This window comes from Triticum urartu, chromosome 1A, assembly GCF_056163025.1.
Source record: "Triticum urartu cultivar PI428250 chromosome 1A, HENAU_Tu73, whole genome shotgun sequence".
Classification (NCBI taxonomy): domain Eukaryota; kingdom Viridiplantae; phylum Streptophyta; class Magnoliopsida; order Poales; family Poaceae; genus Triticum; species Triticum urartu.
Genome location: NC_141873.1, coordinates 570,050,357 through 570,055,464, shown reverse-complemented (window position 1 = coordinate 570,055,464; position 5,108 = coordinate 570,050,357). Strand labels below are relative to the sequence as shown.

General features: G+C 41.0%; 1 pseudogene; it reads right to left on the bottom strand.

Annotated features, from left to right (window-relative positions):
• Nucleotides 1–3,982: 3,982 nt before the first annotated feature.
• Nucleotides 3,983–4,609, bottom strand: LOC147992865 (uncharacterized; annotated as a pseudogene).
• Between the last annotated feature and the right edge of the window lie 499 nt (nucleotides 4,610–5,108).

The following is a 5,108-nucleotide window of genomic DNA, read 5'->3' as shown; positions in this document are numbered from 1 at the left end:
CGACGGTGCGGGCGGGTACGGAGACCTTCCCGACCTCAGGAGCGATGACCACTTAGGTCTGGACGACGTCGACGGCTCCAGTTCATACTACTCCAGCGCAGACGACGAGGATTTGGAGGAGGAGGCGGCGCTGTCCATGGAGGACAGGGTGAGGCCGGCAGAGATATGGGTGGCCAACCCTACCAGTAGCCATCAGTGGAGCTGCTGGCGGCATGCTGTAAGTCCCTCTCTTCTCTCCTTCTTTCTGTATATTTCAAAACAGGGGGCTAGGGTTAGTTGCTCATGATAGTGTGAATTTGTGATGTTAATTGTAGTTTGGATGATGTTGTTTGGGATGTTCAGATTCATTTTGATGCACAGCATAATCTGGATAGGAAGATATGCAGCTCAGATATGACATTTTTGAACTTATATGCACTGATGCACACACAAGGTTATTCCTTCTCTGATGAACTGTACCACATGAAGAATTTAGGCAGAGGGGAGGAAAAAGAGCATGGGTTAGAATTGATTGACACAAACATCAAACCGCAGCAACTTAAGAAGGGATATGAGCATTGTTTAGTTCTGAATTTGCTAGTGAGGGCAACAACACCTTTTGTATGTCAAATAGAAGAAGATTTAGTGAGATCAAAGTACAGCAATGTCTGTCAGAGGAGAGAAGAAGATTTAGCAACTATATTGTATGAACCACCTTTAGTGTATGATCTCAGTGAGCCTGCAGTTCTTGCTGTTGATAAAGAAGGTGTTGTTTTTCATAGTCAGTGCACATAAGAGAGCAGAAATTTCAGTAAGGGGAAGCTCAAAGCTGTAATCGAGGAAGAGGCACTGCTAGAGGAGGGACATAATAACAGTGATGACTATGAGGATGCATATGACAGTGATAACAATCCTTTCTGCATGGAGAAGTACAGGATATGTGAAGACACAGAGATAATTGAGGGGAATAAACTAGCAGAGCAAGAAGTTGAAGATCAAGATTCAGATGAAGATTCAGATGAAGATTCAGATGAGGATTCAGAAGAGGAACAAGTACATTATGAGGGTGACACTGAGGTTGAGGATTTGTTTAAGATGGAGGAGGAGGAGGAGCAGGAGAAGGAGGATGAGGTCAAGGTTGTTGCAACAGAAGAAGCAGCAATGCAAAAACCTGCAAAAAGGAGGAAGAAGCTGGTAGTTAGGAGAGGCCCTACTACTAGGTCACATTCAAGTGTGTTGGAGGAGGTGAAACCTGATTTCATTCCTTCATCAGACGAAGAAGATGATGGGTTGCTTTTTGAGGATGAAGATGATGGACATGAGCCACTGTCATTTGTTCTACCTAAAGGGAGGAAGAGTAGGGCCAAGAAAAGGAAACCAAGGATCTGGTACAATTACAAACTTGAGCAACCACATCAGCAGTTATGTTTGTACATGTGCTTTAAGGATCAACAACAATTCAGAGATGCTTTGTTGAGCTTGCACATCACACAGGCCAGAGACTTCAGGTATCACAGAAATTCAGACCAAAAGATTATTGCCTGTTGTAAGCAAGAGCACTGCCAGTTTTGCATAGTTGCTGCAGTTATCAAAGGGGAGAAGACTTTTGCTATTAAGAAAATAAGGCTGGAGCACACTTGCCCTAGCAGCACTGAGACATCAAGGATTAGTGCCAAGTGGCTTGCAAAGACCTATGAGTCATTGTTCAGGTCTGGTCCAACCACTAGCATACACACTCTGATTGACAACTGCAATGAGAAGTATGGTGTTGATGTGCCAAGGCACATGGCCTATAGGGAAAAAACCTTGTTGTAGAAGTCGTGCTAGGAGAGCACAAGAAGAAGTATCCCAGACTTAGGGATTATGCTCAGGCCATCATGGATACAAATCCTAACTACAAAAATACCACATCCAGGACCAAGGTTTCATGCTATGTTCTTCTGCATAAATGGAGCAAGGGAGGGATTTCTCAATGGATGCAGACCATTCATTGGTTAGTTATGCCATTATCACTGCTGCTCAAATCATTGTTATTTGTACATCACAAGCTTTTTAGTTCATTGTTAACTATGCCAATATATAGTTTAGTAATGCTTTATAGTTCTTTTTACTGACTTAAATATATAGTTTAGTAGTGCTTTATAGTTCTTTTTAGTGACTTAAATATGTAGTTTAGTAGTGCTTTATAGTTCTTTTTAGTGACTTAAATATATAGTTTAGTAGTGCTTTTTAGTGACTTAAATATATAGTTTAGTAGTGCTTTATATTGCTTTATAGTGCTTTATATTGCTTTATAGTGCTTTATAGAGCTTTATAGTGCTTTAGTAGTGCTTTATAGAAGTTTAAATTGTTCTTTGGTTGCAACAATAGGTGTTGATGGATGCTTTATTAAGCTCACCACTGGTGCTCAAATCCTAGCTGCCACTGGAAGAGATGGTAATAATAAAATTTTCCCACTTGCATTTGTTGTTGTTGGACAAGAGGACACAGTTAACTGGTGTTGGTTTCTACACCAACTAAAGATATGTCTAGGAGGAGAAGTTGGGAAATTTGGGCATTATACTATCATGTCTGATAGACAGAAGGTATGCATGCATCTTCCTGTTATGTTCTTGTTGTTATGTTCTTCTGCATTAGCATGTTATGTTCTAGATGCAGTAGTACAACAGCTAAGTCTAGCATGCTATGTGAACAGGGGCTACTAAATGCAGTAAACCAAGTTTTTCCAATGATATATCTAGTACCTGGTGAACATGATTGGACAAGGACAAGTGGACCAGACATAGAGCCACCCAAATTTCATGTGAAGAAGGGGAAAAGGAAAGAGAAGAGAATAAAGGGCAGATTTGAGGTTCCAAAACCAAAGGACAGTTCAACAATGGCCACTATAACATGCAGCAACTGTGGGCCCCAAGGCCATAGGTACACCAACTGCAAGCAACAATTGAGATCAGAGTTGGCTATGAGGAAAAATAAGCATGTGGTAAACCCTTGTGAATTGTACTTGTTAATTGGCCTTCTTTCCTTGTATGTTTTAAGTGCTAAACCCTTGTGACTAACTACCATGTTTCCTTGTATGTTTGCAAGGCACCTGCAAGATCAAGAAATGAAACTACTCCACCTGCAAGATCAAGGAATAAAGATACTCCAACAGGAAGATCACAACAGCCACCATCAGGATCACAGCAGCCACCAGCAAGATGTGCTTCTGCAAGATGTGCTTCTGCAAGATCTGCTACTGCCAGATCTTCTACTGCCAGATCTGCTAGAGGGTCAGCTAGTGCAAGATTTTCAAGGCCTTTCACTGCCCCAAGATTTGCTGCTGGAGCTTCATCTTCTGGTCCTTCTACTTCTGGTGCTCCTTCAAGTGTCCCAAGAAATTATACTCGCTTGATGTCATTCTTTACTGCCAGTGGTAACACTTGAGTGATAGAATGGTGCATTTTTTTATTCTGATGGTTGCATGTTGAGGTGGCTCGGTGTCGAGGGAACCCTACCAACCCAACTAGTTTGGTTTAGGGTGGCTCAGCGTCGAGGGAACCCTAACAACCCAACTAGTCTGCTTTAGGGTGGCTCATTGTTGAGGGAACCCTACCAACCCAACTAGTTTGGTTTAGGGTGGCTTGGTGATATATAAACCATCATCCATCTATCAAAGCAACATATATCATCATAGGCATAACTTGAGGCCTCTAACATCCATCAAAGCAACATATTTCATCAGAGGTATAACTTGAGCCATCTAACAAAGCATTAGCTAAATAACATAGCATAGTGGAGTTCAACATAACCATAGATTCTTACAGCCATAATTAATAGATTCTTACAACATTAGCTAAAGACCATAGCATAGTGGAGTTCAACATTGTTCACAACTACTACATCCATACATTACACTTCATTAAACCACCCTTCACAAAAGATAAGCAAAGCCTTCTATCAAAGCAACATATATCATGATAGGTATGCTCTGCTTCATCTACCCAGATCATCTTCATCTACCTCATTCCTTCAAGATGTCATGGATCAACTTCAACTTCTCTTTGCTCTTCTCCAGTGAATTGAACTGAACAGCTAGCTGGAGCTTTAACTCATCCCTACGTTTTATCAAATTCTCATGTCCCCTCTTGAGATCAGACATGTGAAGGTTCAACTGCACATTCTCTTCTGTGAGTTTTTTCACAGACTTGGTGAGCTCATCAACCTGAATCTTCAAATTGTTGTTGCCTTCAGTTAGCTTTTCCTTCTCTTTCAAATGATTCATCTTTAGGTTCCTAATGACACTGCCTTGAGCTTCTACTGGGTTCATCAGCACTTTATACTTCTCTTGCAGCTTCAAGTTCTCTGCCTCTTTCTTCTCCATCTCATTCTTCATGCCAGCCACAACTGATGCACTGGCAACCTCAGCTCTCTTCTCCCGAGCTTGCACATAGCTGAAATCCAACACCCTGTCCTCCTGTGCATTGAGAAGTTGATGGACATCTTCAACTAGTTTATCATAGTTGGCATCCAAATTCCTTTTCTCTTCTTTAAGGTGGTGGATAGTAAGTGAACTATCTAGGTTATCCTTCCTCCTAGCAGTCATGCTGTCTTCAAACATTTCTCAAAGCTTCAACAATGCATTTTGCATTGTGGGAGGCCACTCTGGGTCAACCCACCCAAGAAAACCACAATTCTCACCTTCCTGCAATATAGCAAACACTTATATTGTTACTCTCTGAAGAATTACAATTATAAAAGGGCACTTTTAAAAAAATCAACTAACAACATAAGAACTACAACCTATACATGTGGTCAACTAAACAGTGCTACTTCTACTGCAACGTATACTGCCTCAGTTAAAAATTAGCATCTACACTGCTAACTAAGCTGCTGGTTAAATATAATACTACAAAAAGTGGGCAATTTAATTAAACAGATATATACATGAGCACATGCCTACACAACATGTTGCAGTGAGCTTCAATACTAATAAATAACTAAACTATGAGCATCTCCACTGCCAACTAAGCTACTGCCCATATATAAAGGTGGCATGTTCAACAAAGGTGAGCACCAAAGCAACTAAATGGTAAACAATGTGCTTCATCATCAGTCGTACTAACTTACTAAACAGAGGGCTACCAACT